Below are 26232 nucleotides of genomic sequence, written 5' to 3'. Positions count from 1 at the left end.
TAATGCATGTCTCTTAGGCTAGTGCACGAGATATGTAAATCACCTGTCACTCACAGCAAGGGGGAGGATTTGACAAAGTTTTTTTATGTTTGTCAAGATTTATCTCACTGAACAGTAAAACAGGATTGCTCAGAGCTGGATTAATTCTTTGTGGCAAGACTGGGCTCAAATGATAGGAAATCTTATACTCTACATTATGACATAAAAGAAAAATCTTGTTTACATCCACTTCAAGGTTCCTAAGAACCTCTCAAACCAGTTCACTAAAGCTGTCCATAGATGGTGCGGTTTTCGGCATGGGTGGCACTATCTCTGCAGGCAGCACATGCGCATGTGCTACCTGCAGACAGTGGCACCCATGCCGCCAAAGCCATATTGTGCTGCAGACAGTGCCACCCATGCTGTAATGTGCTGCAGACAGTGCCACCCATGACACTAATGCCATAACACATGTACTGCCTGCCGAAAGTGTCACCCATGCCGCCAATGCCATATTGTGCTGCAGACAGTGCCACCCATGCTGCCAATAATGCCATTGGTGGCATGGGGGGCACTGTCTCTGCAGGCAGCACATGTGTTATGGCATTAGCGTCATGGGTGGCACTGTCTGCAGCACATTATGGCATTGGCGGCATGGGTGGCACTGTCTGCAAGCAGAACATGCTTTATGGCCCATAATGCATGTACTACCTGCAGACAGTGCTACCCATGCTGCCAATTCCATAATGTATAGATGCTGCTGCAGTAGTAATGGATCTTGAATCCTCCCCCCAAGCAAGCACCTGTGTTAGACGAGCCTCAGAAGTCACTTCCTCCTTCATCCTGCTGCTGCCTGGACTGAAGTGCGAGTGTCCACAAACTATTCCAGTCAGATGCCTTTCATTTCTTCTCCCGCCGGCGACGCCACTCGCCTCACTGCTTCTTCTCTCAGGCTGAGTGAGGAACAGAGCAGAGGGGGAGGAATCACTCTGCGGTGCCAGGGAAGGCTCTATAGAGGACGCGGGCACGGAAGAGACATTCTGACACTCTTCTGCACCCGATATAGGAGAAATAGTCCCTCCCCCTGCCGCCACCTACATAAACACATTGAGCTATTGGAATAAAAAAATGTAAAAATTCCATGGGGGGGGGGGGGGGTGTATGGGTGCGGGGTTGGTGGGGACGATGTTTAGTCATGGTGGCTGGAGGATTTTTATTTACTTTTTTTTACATTAATTAGTTCTCTGTTCAGGTTGCCCGGGCCCCCCTGCTGGTCGGGCCCGGTACACAGGGTCAGTTGTACTGGCCTATCAGCGGCCCCAGGTGTCATTAACATATAATGACACTCCCCAGCAGTTTCCATATGGCAGTGTGAACTGCCGTGCATGTCTGGTGTGATGCAGGAACCGACAGTTGATGCGCAGGGTTCTCGCATCGCACAAGTGTGAACCAGGCCCGACACTGGCACTTTGGGAAAGGTAGTCAGTTTTTGGTGCACCTGTCTAAAATCATACTCCCAGTACTGAAAATCATGAAAACTGGTATTAGCACATTCACTACACAGACACCTAAAATAAAGTTTGCCACAGACACTTAAAATAAAATTTGCCAGGCTATGGTGTTCATTGCATTTGAACTGGCATGCCTTTTGTGACAAGAGGGTACCAAAGTAGTTGTACCAGCCTACTTTTTATAAATATGCCCCAATAAAAATACAACCTTCTTTTTGCCACATTTAAAGCAATAATACAATTAGGTTACTCTTTACTAACCTAGATACAGTCCATGAAAAGGTCATTGCAAATTCCTGTTTTTTTTCCTAAAATTTGAATGCAAAAAAAAAAAAAAACATTGCTTGGACCATTCATAGAAATCCCTTTATTGCAAAATGTTTTGTGCAGTACTGGCAATTAGGTTATTTTTGCAGCTGCTTAATTACTGGAACATATGGACCAAACAAATATAAAGATTTAACATGTCTTGTCATAATGCGCTGAATGAGACATGCACCTGACTTTTCTAAGGCAGCTATGAAGCAGGAAATCACTGCAGACTCATTGTTGGCTTTGCTGATTGGGTGTTGTAACACATGTTCGAAAATTGACATCATTTATGGGCTAACGAGGAGCTGGGGAAATTCAGTGTGATTCTATTGTTAAAAACCATGTTATTTCATTAGTTCAGATTTGATAGTATATTGTTATGGTAAATGAACTGACACCAAATTACAACTAATGTAGCCATTTTTGTACTAAGAAAGTTAATACAGCATGGTTTTCATTAAGAGAAACATAAAAAAAAAAAAAAGAGTATGAATAGCTCATCATCTTAATTGTACTAAATTAAGAAAACAGTACAACAGTATGTTACACAATCATTTTATATTGTCTGAGCAAAATTCTAACACTCATTTAAAGGGAAATAAACTATACACAGAACACTTCAATTATTTATAAAAATAACCACAGTACCACAGATTAAAAGGCCAAGATTCACTTATGTTGGCCACTTACATGACAGCAGCAGAAATGTCTCCGGCCCGTCATGTTTTACTGCAGCAAAATATTGTTTTTAATTGTAATATGTTGTTGATCTTATTACCAAGTAACAGACCAGTGTGGTAGTGATTTTGCTCTAGTGTTATGAAGAGCAGAGTCAGCTCACCCCCATGTAAAGATGGTTGCTGATGCTCATAGGAAGTTGCAGTGAGGCCAAAACACTTTTCTATTAAAGGATAACTAAATGTGAGAAAAAAAAAAGTTACACAATGCAGCTTACTGGTCCTTTAGATGTGCTCGCTGCTAATGATGAGCCAAACATGGCTTTGGCTCGAATGGGGGTTTGGCGAACATTACTAAAATTTGGGTGCCAAACACCACTGATATCAATGGAAGCTGAATGTTAAAAAAAAAAACATTAATGGCTATTCCATAGGCAAGTTATTGTCAAACAAAAGGCATTTGGGCTGGGCACTTTCCAGGGAGAGATGTACCAAAGCAAAACATTTTTTCTTTGTTAAATTCCGCTTGGTGGGGAGCAGCAATTTTAGTAATAACCTTAATGTCGGATGACAACTGATATACATTATTATTATTATTATTATTCAGGTTTTATATTGCGCCAACAGTTTGCACATCGCTTTACAACATGAGGGCCCTGCTCGTTAGAGCTTACAATCTAAAAAGGAAGGGGCAATTGATACAAAAGGTAATAGCTGTGGGGAGATTGAACTGATGGAGGAAGTAAAACAGTGTTAGTTAGAAGCAGGATAGGCTTCTTTGAAGAGAAGGGTTTTCAGGGATCATCTAAAGATAGATAGATTAAGGGACAGTCGGTCAGATTGGGGTAGGGGGTTCCAAAGGATGGGAGAAGCTCTGGAGAAATCCTGGAGGCGAGCATGGGAGGAGGTGACAAGGGAGCTAGAGAGCAGGAGGTCTTGGGATGACTGAAGAGAGCGGCTTGGTTGGTATTTTGGGAGTAGGTTAGTGATGTAGCAGGGGGCAGAGTTATGGATGGCTTTGTAAATTATTGTTAGTACTTTGAGTTTTATTCGTTGGGTGAGTGGAAGCCAGTGGAGGGATATGCAGAGAGGGGTGGAGGACACTGAATGGCTGGTAAGGGGGATCAGTCTGGCAGCGGCATTCATTATGGACTGAAGGGGGGATAGTCTATGTAAAGGTAATCCAATGAGGAGGGAGTTGCAGTAGTCGAGGCGAGAGATAACCAGGGAGTGAATAAGACGTTTTGTGGTGTCATTAGTTAAAAAGGGGTGTATTCTGGAAATGTTGCGGAGGCTAAGGTGGCATGATTTGGACATGGATTGGATGTGGGCCTATGGGCAGGAAGTGTGTTAATACCCTGTTTCCCCTAAAATAAGACCTAGCGTGATTGTCGGTGTTGGCTGCAATATAAGCCCTACCACCCAAATAAGCCCTACTCTGTTTCCTCAAAAATAAGCCCTACCCTGAAAAGAAGACCTACAAGGACTTTAACTAGGGCTTATTTGGGGGGTAGGGCTTTTATTGCAGCTATCACCGACAATCACACTAGGTCTTATTTTAGGGGAAACAGGGTAGCAGGATTACCAGATGAAAATACCTTCTGCCTTTACAATCTCTTTAAATTTATCTTCACACATTTAAATTTTGCTGATAAGACCCCCTTATTAGGTGATTTGTTGGGTCTTTCTCTCTCGGACATTCCACAAGATGACATATCTACACAAAATCCAATTCACCTGGTAACATATCTATATAGAATCTAATCCACCTGGCCTTCTTTTCCAGAAAAAAAGATAATGACATTATTGCTGTCATTCTAAGCCCTTGTACACACGGTCGGACATTCGGACAACAAAATCCGTCAAATTTTGTCCGACGGATTTTGTCCGAAACTGGTGTTGCAAACACATGGTCGGACAAAGTTGTCAGAAAATCCGATCATTCGTAACATGATGATGTTATTTAGTTACGACGGGACCACGTTCAGGCTAGTAGCCAATAGCTTTGGTCTAGGAATTTGATCTGAGCATGCGTGGCACTTTGTCCGATTGGAATTCTCTACAAACGATCGGACAAAGTCCTATCGGATCATGTTGTCGGAAATTTTTTATATCCAGCTCTCAAACTTTGTTGGTCAGACATTCCGACGTAAAAAGTCAAATGAAGCCCACACATGGTTGGATTATCCGACAACACGGTCCGATCGGACATTTTCCTGTCGGAATGTCCGACCGTGTGTACCAGGGCTTACACTGCATAATATGGCCAATCTCACATAGTTTGGCTCTTATTGTTGCAAATATTATACTTTTCAAAGCACCCTTTCTCAAAGGAGAAGCCCCTGGTGATGGCTTATTCGCCACAGCATGTAAAGCCCCATACACACGGTCGGACTTTGTACAAACTTTTCCGTGGACTTTTGTACAAAGGGAGTGGTCCACAAGTTTGTATTGCATACACACGGTCGGACTTTTTGACAACAAACACGAACGTAATGACGTCTCAACGTACTGACGCCGCTTCAAAAGAGGACGTTCAATGACTCCAGCGCCACCTTTGGTGAACTTCTGTATTGTAGTCTGATCTTTTGCATTGGTTCTGAGCATGCGTGTTTGTACCTTGTACAAAAGTCCGATGCTTTTGCGTACACATGGTTGGACTTTGCTCCATCGGACTTTTGTTGCCAGAAAGTTTGTCCGTTCGCACAGCCAACAAAAGTCCGATGAAAACAGAAAAAGTTTGTCCGATGGAGCGTACACACAGTCGGATGTTGCTCCAAAACAGCTAATATGCATGTTTGTTGTCAAAAAGTCCGACCGTGTGTACGGGCCTTTAGGTAAAGTTTTGGACAAGCAAGGTTTTTTTTTATATGCTACCGCCAGCTTTGTGAATAGATTTTATTGTTTTAACTTTTTATATTGTATTGTTTAATAAATGTGTTCTGATACGAACAATCCAGTATGCTTTTTGTACCAATCCCCCCCCCCCCCCCCCGGACTGGAAATTCATACCTTCACAACTTCTGTGATACCAGGATATGCTGGCCGTTTCTAGTGCATTTAAGCTGTGAAAAGGGAGAGTGGACCTCCCAAATATATGAGGTCTAATAATCTGGTAAACAATGAATTGCAGTGGTTATAGAGTTGTGAAGACACCAAGGCCCTGTACATTTCCAGTCAAGGGTGGAAGTATGCACACATTGTCAGTTAAAAAGGACTGCTATTGACAGTTTAACCAAGGCCTTGGGTACTCCTTATTGTAAGCCGTATTACTATTATATTGCCACTATTGCAAGGTCTTTCCTTTAAAATATGAATCAATGTATTGGGAGTTTTCTATTATATTTTTATTCAGTATGTAGTTGCCTTTATATTTTACAAGTGTATGAATTGGAATTTTTGTGTATATATACACATGTATTTTTTAGTTTGTTGCTATTTTATTAACTCTGTAATTGTTGGGGAGGGTTTATATACTACATTGTAGTAGGGTGCTGATTAATTACTCACAGGTGGAGAAGTACAGCATAACTGTTCTTATTTTAATCATAGGATCTTGCATACCTGTATCCTTTGGGAACACCTAAGGAAGCCAGCTTCATAATGAATTCACAAACCGCGCACTTTCTTTTTGCATTTTAGTCTAATTAACTTGCTCTATATGGAAGAAATATTTTGGGGTTTTGTAGCCCAGCCACCTAACTGCTGCTGTCTGATTGTTTTCTATTTTCAGGGTCCCCTTAAAATGTTATTAATCCCACAACAGTAAAATCATTCTGTGAATGCAGTAATGCATGCTTGTTATACTCACTGTGGAACCTAAGGGATAATCATCCGTATTGTGTAAAAAAAGCTGTTTGATCCAGTTTTCTCTGATTCTCCCCTTCTTCCACATTTCCCAATCCATCTTCTGATATTACAGTCTTAGAGGCCCTCTTCACATGCTCAGTTTTGTTTTTCTTTTGGGTAAGTGCATGTGATCGGTACAGGGCCAATCAGCACTGTCCAGACAGAGGGTCATGGGTCATGCAGCCTCATAGGACAGCCAGAGGAGAATGAAAACCCTTCCTACAAGTTTTAACCAGTGCCTGGCCTAACACTGATAGAAGTCACAAAACTGCTATATACTATTATGATACTGATGAGAAAAGTTTTTTAGCAGTTTATATTTACTAAAATAATTGCCTTTCCATGTTCTGTTTACTGTGGGAGATAAGATATAGTGAATGCAGTGTCCGGGGTTTAGTAACACTTTAAGGTCATTGTACAGCCTAATACCCAGCAACAGACTGCTTACTAGCTGATTGTTGCATGTTTATAAAGCAGAGATGTTCCAGACCTGTCTTTCTAAGACCCCTTAAACGCTGGGGTGCTTTGCAGGTGCTACAGCACTAAAAATAGCACCCGCAAAGCACCCTGAAAGAGCCGCTTCTTTCTCTCCAATGTGAAAGCCCGAGGGCTTTCACACTGGAGTGGTGCACTGGCAGGACGCTAAAAAAAGTCCTGCTAGCATCATCTTTGGAGTGGTGAAGGAGCGGTCTGTATAACGCTCCTCCACAGCTCCTGCCAATTGAAATCAATGGGCAGCGTGGCTATACCGCCGGAAAAGTGCTTTGCGGGTGGTTTTAACCCTTTCTCGGCTGGTTTTAACCCTTTCTCAGTCGCTAGCAGGAGGTAAAAGTGCCCCAAAATTGAGAGTAAAGCAGCGCTTTACCGCCAATGCACCCACCGCCTCAGTGCGAAAGGTGCCTTAGTGCAGCCACTGAGAATCCAAACTACATACCAGACAAGGTCCTGGAATGAATTTGCTTTGCAGCTTTGAGTTTTTCCTGGCCTGGTCTTGAATACTATCAACAATATATGGATTACAATAGGTGGTGCAACTGTTTCCAGCATAACATAAAACAAGAATACTGTGACATAATGAAATTTAGAAACACACAATTTGCATAACTGTAGCTGCTTAAAGGCAAAGCAAAGTGTTTTTATATTGTTTTTAAAGGTTTGAACTTTTTAAAAAAATATGTTTTAATGTTTTTATTTAGAAAAATAGAATATATTGCACATTAATATTTTAAATATACATTTCCAGCCAGCAGGTGGAGATCTAAGCTTCATTTTCATATGCTTTCCAGACTCATTTGTTGTTTTATGAGGTCAATATATCAAGATTATATTTCAAACAGAACTAAATGAGTCACTTTCCCACTGGCTTTGCTTATACAGGCTGTGTGGAGTCAGTCTAAAAAGAAACCACAATGTTCTGCAACACTAAAGTATGAATGCACCATGTACTCATTTTTGATTTGTAAACTATAGATTGTATATATACAACATGAAAAATTATTTATGTATAAGCTTTAAAAAAGTTGACCCAAACCTGTTAGTTTATCTTTATAGTTCAGGCATGTGGGCACACTAATCAGAGTATCCATGTATAGTAACACTCTACCCCTTGAAGTCTAAATCAGTGATTCTCAACCTTGTCCTCAGGTATCCCCAACAGGCCATGTTTTGGGAATTTCTCTTAGATAAAATAGCTGTCCAAAATACCAAGCCATTGACTCTGATTTAAAGCACCTGTGCAAGATATAGGAAAACCTGCACAGTACCTGTTGGAGGTACTTGAGGGCAGGGTTGAGAATCCCTGGTCTAAATAAACCTTTAATGCTGGATATTCTTGGGTAAAGATATGCGTGTCTATAACGTATATAGGTGTCTTTGACTGAATCAGGCAACAGACAGCAATTGTGTGTTTCTCCCAACAACAATTAATTTTCACTATATGCATTTTTGTCTGTTTATTTAAACAATGTGCCCTATATAAGCATGTTTGCACAAATGAAATAAAAAGTAAACTAATCCTTTTAATGTATACAGCTCCTTTCACAGGATGTCAGTAAAATGTTTTTGATGGATTATTATCAGTCTACACTGATTGTGCTAATGTAAACTGATAGATTCATGTCATGTAGCTTAGTTTTGAGATTACAAAGAAGTTCCTCATTCTCACTTTGTAGCAGCCCTAACTCAGTGATGCTTTGCCCGATAATAATGTATAAATCAGGAAGGTGGTCTATGTCAGACTGAGACAGACATTTTCCAGACATAATAACAAATGATAGCATTAGATGTCCCAAAGTTATGAGAGGAATCTTCTTATTTATGCTTCAGATCAAAATCTTGGCTTAAAATATGAAAGCATGAACTTTTTACTGACATGAAATAATGCAAGCAATCAAAAGATCCATATGAAAGTCTAACCCGTTCCTTACTGTACCACGCAGGGCTACTCAAAAAAAACAAAAAAAAAACATAACATAAATAATGTTAATGGCAATTAGTTTAGTCTTAATTCTGTAATGAGATGTAGAGATTAGCTTAGAATAATGTAGGACCCCGAGGCGAATCCATAAAATGCTCACACAGAGGAGCTGATTTACTAAAACTGGAGAGCACAAAATCTGGTGCAGCTTTGCATAGAAATCCATCCAGTGTTTTTTTTTTTTTTTTTTTTTTTGGCAAAACTTAATTGAACAAGCTGAAGTTAGAAGCTGATTGGCTACCATGCACAGCTGCACCAGATTTTGCACTCTCCAGTTTTAGTAAACCCTGCCTATCTAGCACTTTCCCAGCACCTCTGAGGATTGGCTGAGGTTCCTAAATATTCATGGCAGCCCCTCCTAGCCTCAGCCCACTAGTTCTAGAACAAAGACAAAGAAGTGGCTGTGGTGGACACAATAGACTTGGATTTTGCCAAAGCATTTGACACAGTTCCCCACACATGGTTAATGTGTATATGTAAGTCTACAGGCTTAGAAACTTAAGCTTGTAAATAGATAGAAAACTGTTTAAAAGACTGTATTCAGAGATAGTTTAAGGTTATAAATGCTGTAGCCCAAGGTTCTGTCTTGGGACTCTTATGCCGCATACACATGACCGGACTTTCCGGTAGAAAAGGTCAGATGGAAACATTTCATCGGATATTCTGATCAAGTGTGGGCTTCATCTGATTTTTTTTTTTCAAAAATTCTGATGGACCTAGAAATAGAACATGTTTTATATGTTTTATATCTTTCCGATGGAATCAATTCCTATCGGGAAAACCGTTCGTCTGTATGCTATTCCGACGAACCAAAAACAACGCAAAGGCAGCTATTGGCTATTGGCTACTGGCTATTGAACTTCATTTTCTAGTCCCATCGTACGTCATTGAGTTCTAAACGAATGGACTTTGGTGTGATTGTGTGTAAGGCAAGTCAGTTTCAGCAGAACTCAATCGGAAAGACCGTCAGAGTTTATTCTGACGGAAAGTCCGGTTGTGTGTACACGGTAATACTTTTTAACATATTTATATATGACATAGGGACTGGGATTAAAAGTACCATTTCAGTGTTTGTAGATGACACCAATTTTTTTAGTGGATTTAATTAGGCAACTACAGTATGTGACAAATGAGGTTTGATGTTGGTAAATTTAAAGTTCTGCAATTGGGGACTAAAAACATGCATGCATCATGTGCACTAGGAGGAGGACTGCTGGGGAGTCAGTAGTGGAGAAGAATCTGGTTGTTCTGGTGCATGTACACGTTGTAGATCATAGACTTAATAGCATGCAATGCCAAGCTGCAGTTTCAAAAGTTATCAAAAATACTTTATAATATTAAAAGAGGTATAGACTCAAGAGAAAGACAAAATTATGCCCCTAGCTATGGAGTGAGGTAAGGGAACAATTATTTAAAGGCAACAGCAATGCATGTGTAACATGATACTGTACTATTGTTGGTCATGCAATTATCTGTACTGACTATAGCCAACAGTGCAGGATAGAATACTGAATGTTTGCTTTTATTGCTGTCTGTGCCCATGCTGGATAAATACACCCTCTCTATTTGTCCTAAAGGCAATTATCACTGAGAGAGAAATCCAAAATGTTTCAGTTCTTTCACATTTGAGAGATATCCTATAATTTCCTGCTGCATCTGTGGGACAGAAAAGGAAATTCTTCCCAGCTCAACACAGCAAAAAATAATCTGAAAGGTGGTTTAACCCATTCATACTCTAAGCAAAAAACAAACAAAAAAACAACCAATAAAAATATTGGTATGCTATGCATACACTTTAATCAACATAAGCGTGCCTTACCAAATGTGTTTTTTTTTCAAACGCCATTTACTGCATATTTATATATTTTCGGGCTATTTTCCCCTTTATAGCATCACTCCTTCAGAATTACTTCAGATAATGTGCTTTGCAAGTTTGCTGATTTTATTGGGGAGTTTCTCAACCTGCCATTTATCCAAATACATTGCATATACAGTCATGGTCAAAAATGTTGGCACCCCAGAAATGTATTCCAAAAAATCAAGTATTTCTCACAGAAAAGTATTGCAGTAACACATGTTTTGGTATACACATGTTTATTCCCTTGGTGTGTAGGAAAAAGGAAAAGCAAATTGGACATAATGTCACACTAAACTCCAAAAATGGGCTGGTAAAAATTCTTTACGCACTTAATATTTAGTTGCACACCCTTTGGAAAAATTAACTGAAATCAGTCGCTTCCTATAACCATCAATAAGCTTCTTACACCTCTCACCCGGAATTCTGGACCACTCTTCCTTTGCAAACTGCTCCAGGTCTCTCTTATTGGAAGGGCACCTTTTCCCAACAGAAATTTTAAGATCTCGACACAGGTGTTTAATGGGATTTAGATCTGGACTCATTGCTGGCCACTTTAGAACTCTCCAGTGCTTTGTTGCCATCCATTTCTGGGTGCTTTTTGACGTATGTTTGGGGTCATTGTCCTGCTGGAAGACCCAAGATCTCAGACGCAAACCCAGCTTTCTGACACTGGGCTCTACAGTGCGACCCAAAATCCTTTGGTAATCCTCAGATTTCATGATGCCTTGCACAAATTAAAGGCACCCAGTGCCAGAAGCAGCGAAATAACACCATGGTTGGAGGAGGGGATGTGAATGGCCCCTATTACCTCATTCAAAGTCCCAAAATAATTTCTTCTTTTCTCCTTTTTTTAACACCAAAACATCATTGAACCTCCACCATATTTCACTGTAGGTACCGTGTTCTTTTCTTTGTAGTCCTCATTCCATTTTCGGTAAACAGTAGAATGATATGCTTTAATAAAAAGCTCTATATTCGTCTCATCTGTCCACAAGGCCTTACGTGGCCATATCAGGTGCACACAGCCCACAGAATTTCATCAGTGTGTGATGTCACACTGATCTGGCGCCTATATTTTGTGCATGCGCACCCTCACAATGGGACACGCCTGCACAATTTGGCCAACTGGCTCCATGGTAGAGGGCAGAAGCGGGCCACAGACTTGACAGTTGAGTGTAACATGCATGCACAAGGCTACACACGTCATCACCACCACCCACAACCATAGCCCTGTCTGCCCATCCATGAGATGGCTGACAGTGCATCAGGAAAAGGGAATTGGAGCACAGAGACACCACTATTTAGACCCTCCCACCATACAAAGGGAAAAGGGGGATAACTGAGGCACTCCCCCATGAGCCTGCCCACAGCCCAACCTCCTTTGTGCCCATGCACAAAGCCAATAAAGGGAGACCACAAAGGGCCAGTCCAACATGCCAACCCGCCTCTAATCAACAATATGTGTCACACACAAGAATGTGGCATCATGTATAGAAAGCATAATATAAACAAAAACAAAATATATCCATAATACAAATATCAATATAAAACAGACTGTGGACTATGCAGCCTTCAATATCACGAGAGGAGACTGCAGGACCTACATTCACATACATTATCATGATTTGAATGATGAATAAACAGAATACAAGAGACTATTTACAGAGTGGGATAATCACATCATCATTCCTGCATGATTGGAACATGGCTATTTGTAGTTATATTATGTGTGGGACCTTTGCACAGACTTTTTAATGAACTTTAACACTTCATGCATTTAATTTCTAGCATTGTTCTAGCACCTTCTGGAATCTATTACCATTGATTTGATTTCATGGGAGAGGAAGCATATTTTTCATTTTTTTCCAAAGTGTTTCATTTTTTTTGTATTTAACTCTTCTTTTTTTTTTTTTTTTTAGAAGGGAAGGTCTAAAAAATATGCAGGCCTTCCATGTTGATGATTGAAAGTCTGCTTTAAAGAAAATGTTAATATTGTAGAGAAACCATCAGGCAAGGGTAAAAATGTGGTTATGCTTGATAATTAGCAATATGAAAATACTTGTTTTGACATTTTCAACAATCTTGACTGGTATAGGAAACTGTTGTCTGCTGATCTTTTAGGTTCACACTTGGACTAGCACAAATTCCCTCCGCAACCACCAGCAGAGGGAAATGCTGGACCCGTGGGCAGGTGGCATTAATCCTAATGCAGTTGAAATCGCACCTGCACTTAGAACCACGCTGTACTCATGATTCCGGTGCAGGCTTCAATTTCCAAAGTAGTGCAGGGAATTCTTTCCTGCATTTCACCCATTAAAATGAATGAATTGTAATTTCTGAGTAAATGTTGCACAGCCCGCACAAGTGTCAACCTAGCCTTAGACAGTACTTTTTTACTTAGATGACTTTTAGATGACTGATTATGCTATGGAAGAGCAGAGCCAAACTGAAAAAATTGAATATTCAATAGTGATGAACTCAAAAGCACACAATAGTTCAACAGCTAAAACTGGAAGGCCAACTCTGTTGTGCAACGGTTGTGTAACCACTGCAGGACCACCACACGCCTATATACGTCCTAACTTTGACGGGGGATATCATTGTTAGGGCAGAAGCAGCTGCCATAACTCCGGTATCCTCGTGTTTGGCCAGCGGTCCGGTTTCTGATAAGAGTGGTCTCTGCGGTGGATTCGCCGCAAGATCACTTTTATCGGCGGCAGGAGAGGGCTCCCCCTCCTGCTGCACTCCAGTGCTTACCGTATCCATTGGCAGCAGTGGAGGCAATCATATCTTTACGCTGGCTTGGCATGGAGACGAGTGAGGGGAAGATGGCCCCCTCCCGTATCCATAACAATGCAGGGCGGAGATAACATCAAAAAGTCACTTCCGCCGAAAGCTCTTAAAGGGCCATTTTTTAAATTTATTTTTTAAATGACAATTTTTTTTATTGCAGTTAAGTGTAAATATGAGATCTGATGTCTTTTTGACACCAGATCTCATATTTAAGAGGTTCTGTCATGCTTTTTTTCTATTAAAAGGGATGTTTACATTCCTTGTAATAGGAATAAAAGTGACACAATTTTTTTTTTCAATAAGAAAACGCGCCCCGTCCCACCGAGCTCGCGTGCAGAACCAAATGCATACGTGAGTAGTGCCTGCATATGAAAACAGTGTTCAAACCACACATGTGAGATATTGACGCAATCGGTGGAGTGAGAGCAATAATTCAAGGCGTAGACCTCCTCACGTAACCCGTAGAATTTTTTAAACGTCGCCTATGGAGATTTTTAAGGGTAAAAATTTGTCGCCATTCCAAGAGCAGGCACAATTTTGAAGTGTGACATGTTGGGTATCAATTTACTTGGCGTAACGTTATCTTTCACAGTATAAAAACAATTGGACTAACTTTGCTGTTGTCTTATTTTTTAATTCAAAAAAGTGTATTTTTTCCCAAAAAAGTGCGCTTGTAAGACCACTGTGCAAATACGGTGTGACAGAAAGTATTGCAACGACCACCATTTTATTCTCTAGAGTGTTAAGCCCCATACACACTATCAGATTTTCTGCATATTTTTTACTTCAGATTTACCAAAACCATATAATATGAGGTCAAACCTTAAGCCCTTGTACACACGGTCGGAGATTCCGATGGAATGTGTCCGATCAGACCGTTTTGTCGGATATTCCGACTGTGTGTGGTCTACAGCGGACTGTTATCGTCGGAGTATCCGACGGACCAAGTTTTCCAACTTGTTGGTAAAATTTTCCGACAAAATGCTCCGATCGGACATACTCCGATCATGTGTAGAGAATTCCGATCGGACAAAGTGCCACGCATGCTCAGATCTAATTCCTACACCAAAGCTATTGGCTACTAGCGTGAACGTAGTCCCGTCATAACGAAATAACGTAATCACGTCGGATTTTCCAACAATTTGGTCCGAGCGTGTGTATGCAACAGTTTCGACCAAAATCCGTCAGACAAAATCCGACGGATTTTCTTGTCGGGATCTCCGACCGTGTGTACAAGGGCTTAGAGTTTAAATTTGTATGCAATAAGGTAGGCCCTTGCACTACATGGTTTTGGTAAATCTAAAGACAAAAATCAGCAGAAAATCTTATCGTGTGTATGGGGCTTTAGAAAAAAAATGTATAATGTTTGGGGGTTCTAAGTAATTTTCTAGTAAAAAAAAATTTTTTAACTTGTAAACAACACATGTCAAAAAGAAGCTTGATCCTTAAGTGGTTAAATATGAAATAATTTTATACGCAGTGAATGTCAATCCCAAATGACTAATAAAGAATATCCCAGTGGGTGATGAGTGATTTTTAAAAGACAACAGAGAAAAATGATGTACATTCCTATGACAAAGGGGATGAAGTAAGAATTTTAAAATATGCATATAAGAGAGATAAACAAACCATGAGGGAAAACCTAATTACAAAAGGCAAGCAATGATCTAAAACAAAGTGTTAAAATTCACTAAAGTACAATCATCAACACATGCATATGTGCATAAACCTATAGACCTTTGAAAGTAGTGTACTACCATGGCTTAAAGGAGAAGTATAGCCAAAGCTTTTTTGGTCATGCTTCTTGTATGGAACACAGGAGTGCAGTTTGTTTTGCATGCTGCACTCCTGTGATCCGTTTTCAGCTGACAGCAGGCTGAAGCCTGATGTCGGCTGGAGTCACAGAGCTGGTCCAGGCTCTGAAAAGATCCCGACCATATAATCTGGATGCACCCAGAACACTGAACCGAAAACTGTCTCAGTTGCTCAGTGATCAACTGAGAGCATGAATTAGCCCCTCCCACTCCCTCCACAGCCCAAGCTTCAGTGAGCGCTGGAGGAGCAGAGCAGAGAGCCGGAGACTGATAGTCCCAGTTCTCTGCTCAGATTGGGGGAGGGGGGGATGAGTGATCAGCGGTGTTTGATTACTTTTTCAAAGTCCAAGCTTCTCTTTTAACCACTCGTACATTTACCCCACGTACATTTACTGGGCAGCCCGGGTGCGCAAAATCACATACCTGTAAGGGGCCAGTGCACGCTGCTGGTGCACCGCTCCCACTGTGAATGGAGACAGTGGGAGCCAATCAGCGGATTGAGGCCACCAGGATCTTCCGATCATTCACAGGAGAGGAGGATCAGTGGGATGCTGATGTAAACAAAGCACATTGCTGATCTGTCAGTGAGGAAAAGTGAGAGATCGAGTTTTAACTAAGCAGGAATCACAATCACTCCTTTCCCCCAGTGTAACACTCCCCCCTACAGTTAGAAATCTCCCATGGAACACATTTAACCTCTTCATTGCCCCTAGTGTTAACCCCTTCCCTGTCAGTGCCATTTATACAGTGATCAGTAGCACTATTATAGCAGTGATCACTGTATTGGTGTCACTGGTTACCAAAAAGTGTCACTTAGGCCCCTTTCACACTGGGGTAGTGCGGGCATTGGTGGTAAAGCGGCGCTATTTTTAGTGCCGCTTTACCGTCGTTTTAGCAGTGCTATTCGGCCGCTAGCGGGGGAGGTTTTACCCCCTGCTAGTGGCCGAAAAAGGGTTAAAAACACCCGCAAAGGGCTGCTGCAGTGGCGCTTTGCTGGTGGTATAGCTGCGCTGCTCCATTGAGTTCTATGGGTAGGAGTGGTGAAGGAGTGGTGAATATACCACTCCTTTACCACTCCAAAGATGCTGCTAGCAGGACTTTTTTTACCGTCCTGCTAGTGCAAACCCTCCGGCTTTCACACTGAAGTGAAAGGAGCTGCTTTTTTCAGGCATTAGTGTGCCTGAAAAACATCTCAGTGTGAAAGGGGCCCAATGGTCAGATTTGTCTGCTGCAATGTCGCAGTCTCGCTAAAAATCGTAGATTGCCGCCATTAATAGTAAATTAATAAATAAATATCCCTAAATCTATCCCGTAGTTTGTAGATGCTATAGCTTTTGCAATCAATATACACTTATTGGGATTTTTTTTTTTAACAAAAATATATAACATAATACATATTGGTCTAAATTTATGAAGAAATTTGATTTTTTTAACTTTTTGGGGATATATATTATAGCAGAAAGTAAAAAATATTGTTGTTTTTTTTTCAAAATTGTTGGTTTTTTTTTGTTTATAGCACAAAAAATAAAAACCACAGAGGTGATCAAACACCACCAAAAGAAAGCTCTATTTGTGGAAAAACAAAGGACATCAATTTTATTTGGGTACAGCATCAAACGACCGAGCAATTGTCAGTTAAAGCAACGTAGTGCTCTATCACTAAAAATGGCCTGGTCAGGAAGTGGGTAAAACTTTCTGGGGCTGAAGTGGTTATTGTAACTTTTTTCTTTTATATGGGGTGCAGCACACAGTGGGATACAAGGGCTGAATGACTATAGTATGGCGGGTGAGACTGAAGGATGTGCAAGGCTGTTCCCCCTTCAAACTGGAAATTGGTGGCCAATTTGTGCATTTGACTTCAGATTGTGAGAAGGTATGCTGCTCCCTTATCTCCTCCCAACAAGTGGGCTGGTGTTTATAGACACACATAAATCTACCACAAGATGGAATCTAGCCTGATCTGTGATGTATAAATGTGTAGTAGGACCCACACACAAAATAAAAACAGCAATCTTGAACTAAGAAATATCATTTATTTACACTACTATTAGTGAAGAAAAATATGTATTTTAAACTGTAATAGACCATTTGTGTTGTTGAATCATATTTAAAAAAATATACAGTTGCTTAATGTAATTTACTATAGAATGAAAAAAGTAAAAGGTTCACTGAGTTTTTGTACCACACAAATGACAAAAAACAAATTAAGACTGAATATCCCAACTCCGTCTTCGTTAGAGCTAAATCTGGTTTTGCATGCAAATATTTCCATAGACTCCATCCAGCTGCAATGGCTAGTGATGGGCGAACGGTTCGCCCGGCGGTCGTTTCGCGGCGAATTTCGGCTGTTCGCGGTCCGCCTGTTCCGCGGACTATTGGCGCCGTTCGCCCGGTGGACTTCCGTGTTTACTGTGTAAAAGAACTTTGACCTATGATGACACATCCATCATGGGGTACAGGACAGCCAATTGAGACATTACAGCACATGGACACTTGGACATTCCCCCTAACTTATAAATAGACCCGATCCGGCGGCCATTTTACATTCTTTCTTCTGTCATTATAGGGAGAGGTTGCTGTGTGGAGCAGGGAGAGATTGCAGTGACTCAAATCGCTAGCTATTTGGTACACAAAAGTTATTTTCAGGACTGGTATAGGTGTTAGGTGTATATAGGTTTGCTGTGCTACTGATTGTTGCAGCAGCCTGAGTGTCTTTTGTCAGTTTAGAGAAAGGGACAGGACGGTGTGTCTGCTGCAGGGACAGTCAGTTTAGTCATTAGCTATTACTATCAGGTCCACAAAAGTGCTATTCCAGTTATTGTTCCAGTAGCCTCTGTTTTGTCAGTTTATATAGGGACAGGCAGGAAGCAGTGTGTGAGGCAGTGAGGGTCAGTTTAATGAGTAGCTGTTAGTATATTAGGTCCACAAAGGTTCTTTTCAGGACTGGTATTAGTGGTATGGTAATAGGCTTGTACACGTATAATATTCTTTCTTCCAAATATAGAAAGAAAATTATACTTGACTGCTGCCCTTCTGCTGCAGTCTGCTAATCATTCACAACCTACTTGTTCCACAAAGCTCCTTATAAGGACTGTTAATAACCTGGTGTAGGGTGCTATAGTACATAGGGTTGAGTGAGGTACATTCTGCCATTCTATAAGGACTGGTATAGGTCCACAATACATAGGGTTGAGGTGCACTACTGCTGACCGCTGCCCTATACTGCAGCAGTCCTTCATCGGTATAGGGACTGACGTACAGTCTGCTAATCACTCACACACAACCTACTTGTTCCACAAAGGTCTTTATAAGGACTGGTAAGGTATAGGGTACTACAGTACATAGGGTTGAGTGAGGTACAGTCTGCCATTCTATAAGGACTGGTATAGGTCCACAATACATAGGGTTGAGGTGCACTACTGCTGACCGCTGCCCTATACTGCAGCAGTCCTTCATTGGTATAGGGACTGACGTACAGTCTGCTAATCACTCACACACAACCTACTTGTTCCACAAAGGTCCTTATAAGGACTGGTAAGGTATAGGGTACTACAGAACATAGGGTTGAGTGAAGTACAGTCTGCCATTCTATAAGGACTGGTATAGGTCCACAATACATAGGGTTGAGGTGCACTACTGCTGACCGCTGCCCTATACTGCAGCAGTCCTTCATCGGTATAGGGACTGACGTACAGTCTGCTAATCACTCACACACAACCTACTTGTTCCACAAAGGTCCTTAAAAGGACTGGTAAGGTATAGGGTACTACAGTACATAGGGTTGAGTGAGGTACAGTCTGCCATTCTATAAGGACTGGTATAGGTCCACAATACATAGGGTTGAGGTGCACTACTGCTGACCGCTGCCCTATACTGCAGCAGTCCTTCATCAGTATAGGGACTGACGTACAGTCTGCTAATCACTCACACACAACCTACTTGTTCCACAAAGGTCCTTATAAGGACTGGTAAGGTATAGGGTACTACAGTACATAGGGTTGAGTGAGGTACAGTCTGCTACTCTATAAGGACTGGTATAGGTCCACAATACATAGGGTTGAGGTGCACTACTGCTGACTGACCGCTGCCCTATACTGCAGCAGTCCTTCATCAGTATAGGGACTGAGAGTTTTGTCACGTGGTCATTTAAAAAATGACAGGCAGAGGAAGAGGCCCCCCTTCCGCAGGGGTGGTAGGAGTAGGGCAGGAGCAACAGGCTTGAGCCAAAGTTGGAAGTTGCAGAAGGCGCGTTCAATTACTTTAAAGGACGCACCAGACTTGGTTGAGTGGCTCGCTCAGCCTTACTCTTCTGCACCCTCCTTATCCTCTCGATCTGCACCCTCTTCTTCACTCTCTGCTATGTGCACCCCCAAAGACACTACCACCAACAACACAACCACCACCACATACCTTCCGCTTGAGTCACAGGAATTATTTTCCGATCCATATCAAGAGGGCATTTCTGATGCGCAGCCACTCTTGGCATTGGATCAGGAAGAGGAGGTAGCAACAACCGCTACTCAGCAGTCTGACGACAGTACCCAGATCAGCCCAAGGAGGAGATTGGTCCCCGGTGTTGCTGCCTGCTCCGAGATCTCTACTTATAGCGGTGGGGAAGGTGACGTTGATGATGACGTGTCTAGTGATGTCACGTGGGTGCCCACAAGAGAGGAAGAGGAGGGGAGTTCAGAGGGAGATATGGACCAGCAGATAGGGAGGAGAAGCAGGAATAACTTACATTGCACAGGAGGGACAAAGCAGACTGCAAATGTATCAGGAGCGAGTCATCAACCATGTACGGTCACATCTGGCGCTCCCAGGACACCGGCACATGGCTCCGCAGTGTGGGCTTTTTTTAACGTGTCCGCTGCTGACAATAGCGTTGCCATCTGCAATCTTTGCAGTCAACGCACCACGCCAAGCTCACGTTTTTCTGCAAAAAGGCAGGCTTCCGTGGGCCTAATGTTCGAGCGTAAAAAAATGATGACGCTTGATAACCCTCTTGCCCAACGGTTGACGGCTGGCTTGTCAGAACTGATAGCCCGCCAGCTACTGCCATATAAACTGGTGGACTCGGAGGCCTTTCGCAAATTTGTGGCCACTGGAACACCACAATGGAAGGTCCCAGGAAGGAAGGATTTCTCAGAGAAGGGCATCCCAGAGCTATATGGCCATGTTCAGCGGCAAGTGAATGTATCTCTGGCACACAGTGTCGGTGCCAAGATACATCTGACCAAAGACACGTGGTCTAGCAAACACGGGCAGGGAAGGTATATCACTTTTACTGCCCACTGGGTGAACCTTCTGACGGCCGTCAAGCATGTAACCCGTGGCACCCGTGTAGATTTGGTTTTACCACCACGGATTGCATGCAGGCCTGACTCTTCTTCTCCTCCTCCTCCTACTCCATCCTCCTCCCTCTCCTCCTCGGCTGACTCCTCCTTTTCCGCTGCTAGCGTCTCTTCCGCTGCGCCGCCCAAGCTCCCCAGAACCTATTCGACATTCCAGGTGAGACGTTGCCATGCCGTGCTGCGTCTGTTGTGCCTGGAAGCCAAGAGCCATACTGGCCCGGCACTCCTTTCAGCTTTGCGTTCACAGGCAGAACAGTGGCTAACACCGCTCAATTTGACAGTTGGTAAAGTGGTGTGTGACAACGGTGCCAATCTGCTTAGCGCATTGAAACAGGGCAAAATCACGCACGTGCCATGCATGACACACGTCTTAAACTTGGTCGTGCAGCGATTCCTTGTCAAATACCCTGGGGTCCAGGACATCTTGCGGCAGGCAAGGAAAATCTCGGCCCATTTCAGAAGGTCTTACACGGCCATGGCTCGCCTTGCTGACATTCAGCGGCGACACAATCTGCCGGTCAGACATCTTATTTGCGATTGCCCGACGCGATGGAACTCAACCTTCTATATGCTTGATAGGCTGCTCCAGCAGAAACGTGCAGTTAACGTCTACCTGTATGAACTCTGCGGCAGAACCTGTTCTGGGGAGCTGGGTTTTTTTTCACTGCGCCAGTGGCTGCTCATGCGCGACGCATGCAGACTTCTGTGCCCATTTGAGGAGATCACCAAACTGGTCAGTCGCAGCCATGGTGCCATCAGTGACATGGTACCTTATGCCTTCTTTATGGAGCGTGCATTGCGTTGTGTCATTGATCAAGCTGTGGAGGAGCAGGAGCAGGAAGATGAGGAAGTCACAATGCTGGATGAATTCCCAGGGGGGGGGCTACTCTATCTGAGACAAGTCAACAACAGGAGTCTGAAGAGGAGTCAGAGGAGGATGGTGCCAGGGCGGATGGGGAGGAGCAAGAAGAGCATGCTTTAAACCTTTCTGGGATCCCTGTTGTGCGTGGATGGGGAGAGGAGAATGAAGAGGACGACATTATCCTGGATGATGAGCAGGAGCCAGGCCACCACACCGCTTCCAGTTTAGTGCAAATGGGGGCCTTCATGCTCCAGTGTTTTAATAAGGACCCCCGTATAAAAAGCATAAGGGTCAAGGACCAGTACTGGGTGGCAACGTACTTAGACCCCCGGTACAAACACAAAATGGCGGAAATGTTACCGCCGTCACAGAGGGCTGGCAGAATGGAGCACTTCCAGGCCTTGCTTCGAGAAATGCTGCATTGTGCTTTTGCGTGCGCTGACAGAGGAGCAATTCCCACTCCCAGAGAAGGAGTTGTGGGTACCAATCCAACAGCACCTGCAAGAAGAGGCCGGTTTGAAGATGTGTTGGTGACTTCGGATATGAGGTCATTCTTTCAGCCGACCCATCGACAGGTGTCATCCGGATCCAGCATCAGGGAATGCCTAGACCGTCAGGTGTCCGACTACATCGGGTTAACGGACGATGTGGACACTCTGAGGAGTGATGAACCCCTGGACTACTGGGTGGGCAGGCTTGACCTCTGGCCAGAGCTTTCCCAATTTGCAATCGAACTGTTGGCTTGCCCCTCGTCCAGTGTCCTGTCCGAAAGGACATTCAGCGCAGCAGAGGGGATCGTGACCGATAAGCGTACTCGCCTAGCTCACGACAGTGATAACTACCTCACAATTCCAAAAATGAATGAGGCATAGATCTCAGAGGAATTCAACACATGTGACCAGTAGACCATGTATATGTCTATAAACGATTTTTTTAATCGAGCACACAGACCTTCTTTCTTCATTTGTCTCACTTCCTTGTCCAAAAAAAGCACACCGTACTATATGCCCGTACCCTCCTGTTTAAAGAGGTTGAGCGGTGTCATATTTCTACTGGGGCTGCTTATTATGAGGGGCTCCCACCATCCCTGTGCTGTAGTGACATCCTCCTGGGGCTGTACCTCTGCTGTGTATATTATGAGGGGCTCCCACCATCCCTGTGCTGTGCTGACTTCCTCCTGGGGCTGCTTATTATGAGGGGCTCCCACCATCCCTGTGCTATGCTGACATCCTCCTGGGGCTGTTTTTTATGAGGGGCTCCCACCATCCCTGTGCTATGCTGACATCCTCCTGGGGCTGCTTATTATGAGGGGCTCCCACCATCCCTGTGCTATGCTCATTATGAGGGGCTCCCACCATCCCTGTGCTATGCTCATTATGAGGGGCTCCCACCATCCCTGTGCTATGCTCATTATGAGGGGCTCCCACCATCCCTGTGCTATGCTGACTTCCTCCTGGGGCTACTTATGGTGCAGGTGTCAGTGCTGTAAATCACGGTGCTGATGTCAGTACTCTTTATCACGGTGCTGCTGTCAGTGCTGTATATCACGGTGCTGGTGTTAGTGCTTTATGTCACGCTGCTGATGTCAGTGCTCTCTATCACGGTGCTGTTGTCAGATGACTCTATCACGGTGCAGGTGTCATTGCTGTATGTCACGCTGCTGATGTCAGTGCTCTCTATCACGGTGCTGCTGTCAGTGCTGTATATCACGGTGCTGGTGTTAGTGCTTTATGTCACGCTGCTGATGTCAGTGCTCTCTATCACGGTGCTGCTGTCAGTGCTGTATATCACGGTGCTGGTGTTAGTGCTTTATGTCACGCTGCTGATGTCAGTGCTCTCTATCACGGTGCTGTTGTCAGATGACTCTATCACGGTGCAGGTGTCATTGCTGTATGTCACGCTGCTGGTGATCATCTCCTGCACCCTCTTCTTTGCCTACCCTGGTCCCTGACCTTCCCTCTCCTCCATTGCCTTCATGAGCCCCACAGTCCTGAATTGTCACAACAATTTCCCATATAAAAAAAGAATGCTTGTAGTTGTCGATCCCAGATTCACCTCATACATGTGTTATGTCATTGGCCATGTGGTGGGACTATGTTTGCACAGCTATTAATTATTTTGTGGCTGCAAATTTGACCTGTAGGTTTGCGAAGTTCACCTCCCATTGAAGTCAATGGGGCCCGCCGCGAACCGGGCCCCATCGGCCGCGTTCGCGAAACATCCCGTCGGAAGTTCGTCCATCACTAGCAATGGCTATAGTATTCTCACAGATGGTACCTATGTTTACAGTAATACCTAAAGAGTGACTGCAACTGAGTGGCTGCAGTTACTGTTCTGCCCAATTTTTCCCCCCAGATCCTTCACATTCTCAATTGACAAGCCGGTGGTTGTCAAGCCTGGTGGTGTTAGCAGGGCCTCTGATTTACAGAAATCATCCAAAACTCGAGTCATGTATGGCCAACTTGACTAACTCTGGCCCTCTCATTAATATATCCTTAAATGGAACCTATCAAACTACTGCTACTTGCTTATGTGTGCAAAGTAATGTGACAGCAACCCTGTATCTGTAGACAGTGCATGGAATATGAAGATGAAAAAAACTACCCACATCTAGGAAAATATAAAAAATAATGATAATGAAATTTTATCACAATGGGGAACAGTCCCAAATTTTCTGTTTCTGTAACCATATCTGAATATGGCACTAAGTAGCACTAATGCCGCATACACACGACCAGACTTTCCGGCAGAATAGGTCAGACAGAATGAGTCCGTCGGATAGTCCGATCGTGTGTGGGATAGTTCGATTGTTTTTCTTAAAAAAAATTCCAATGGAGTTAGAAATAGAACATGTTTCAAATCTATCCGATGGACGCAATTCCTATCGGGAAAACCGTTCCTCTGTATGCTGGTCCGACGGACCAAATACGACGCAAGGGAAGCTATTGGCTACTGGCTACTGAACTTCCTTTTCTAGTCCCATCATACATCATCACGTTCAAAACGAACGGAGTTTCGAACGGACTGTAGTCCGTTCGCGTGTGGGCAAGTCCGTTCATTCGGAAGCCCGGCGTAACTCCGTTGAAAGTCCGTCGGGAAGACCGTCAGACCTTTTCTGCCGGAAAGTCCGGTTGTGTGTACGTGGCATAAGAGTGGCTGTCCAGTACCAGTGCATTCACTGGAAAAGAAAAGAATTGCTTATACTTCCAGAAAACACAACTATATTTTATTGTTTTTTGTCAAAAGGGGGCAATTACAGAGGAGCAAAGATTCAATGAAACAAGAATTGACCAGTAAAAACTAAATAGAAGGGGAATATCCATACTGAGTGAATTAGCACAATCTAGATCAGATTCTGCTTTGCACATCTCTATCAGTCTTAACACTATTAACTCAGCAACTCCTCACTAAACAATATCTCCCACCGTGAATGTTAATAGAATGACTCTGGAGTTTGACTATAATCGCACTGAAAAAGGCAGCCCTTTCTGAAAATTGAGATTTTCTTAGCTTTCTTTCATACTGCTTTAAATTCTGAATGTCAGAGCATTCATGCATAATTATATCTCCATTCAGCTATTAGGCATTCTAAATGACCTGCAACTGCTAAAATCATTATTTTTGGCCTTCTTCACAACTTACACACAAATATTCAGAAACTTGTAAGCAAAGCCTTTAAGACAGGTTAGTGTTCAAGTATGTGTGGCAAATCTATGAAAACTGATAATATAATTTCAATTTAGGTAAAAAAAGATTCTTATTATACTATTCTATAATCCAAGGTAATAGCTAAACTTGAATCTAGCCTGATGAAAAATGTAAACCAAAGGCTCTAGGATCTAGGATCTCATAAACACAGAGGGAAGATGCTTCTTTTGGTGGACAATATAGGAAGAGACATGTATTCTTTAATTAGACCTGAGACTACCTGAGCCATTAGTCTGGTAGCAATTCCTATTTCTGATATGCTTGTTGCTATGCCATTGTCATATTTATTTTCAATGGACTTGAATGCAGTAACTGTGGGTTAACTAATCTGTGATTTCTTCATGCAAGTGTAGCGGTCAGAGGTATAGGAGACCGCAATGCAGGTTTCAAGTACGGGACAGCAGACAAGGAGGCTGAAACAAAAACCGGCTTTATTAAACAGTGAGATATAATGGCCGGAGGAGGAGGATAACAGTATTAACAATTCACAGTAGTTTACAGTAAGGCTAACTGGAATGTGGTACACAAAATGGCTTTCCCGCCAACACATGCACAGTGATACAGGCTACCCTCTTCTAATATGTCCTGCCTGATTCCCGCTTATCGGGACACGTTTCTACAACGTACTATCTCAGTAGGGACTGTACTATTCCCTATCACAATCCAGCACCGGTGCTCACTCACAGTTTGTTAGACAGCTGGAGGGTCCCTTGTCTTGGCCTCCTTCATGAGGCAGGTGAAGTCCAGTTCCTAGTGCTGCAGCTTGCCCGTCTGGGACGGATGGATGAACACAGATGCGGCCCAAAATCACCACAGCTCTCTCTCTCTGCCCGAGATGCCCGATCTTTAGCTGGATACTGCGACTCTTTATCCACACAAAGTCTCCCTCTCCTCAGGGCAGACTTGACTTTTCCTCAGCTCCGCACAGGAATCCCTCAGCTGCCCACACACTCCTCACAGTTCTCTCTCACTGCCACTTCCTGTTTCCTCTCCTCTGAAGGGTCGGCAGCAACAGTGACATCTTGTGGCTAAACTGGAAATA

Source organism: Lithobates pipiens, unplaced genomic scaffold (genome assembly GCF_037356315.1).
Source record: "Lithobates pipiens isolate NorthernLeopardFrog02 unplaced genomic scaffold, aLitPip1_a1.2 Scaffold_16, whole genome shotgun sequence".
NCBI lineage: Eukaryota > Metazoa > Chordata > Amphibia > Anura > Ranidae > Lithobates > Lithobates pipiens.
This window is presented reverse-complemented; position numbering follows the sequence as displayed.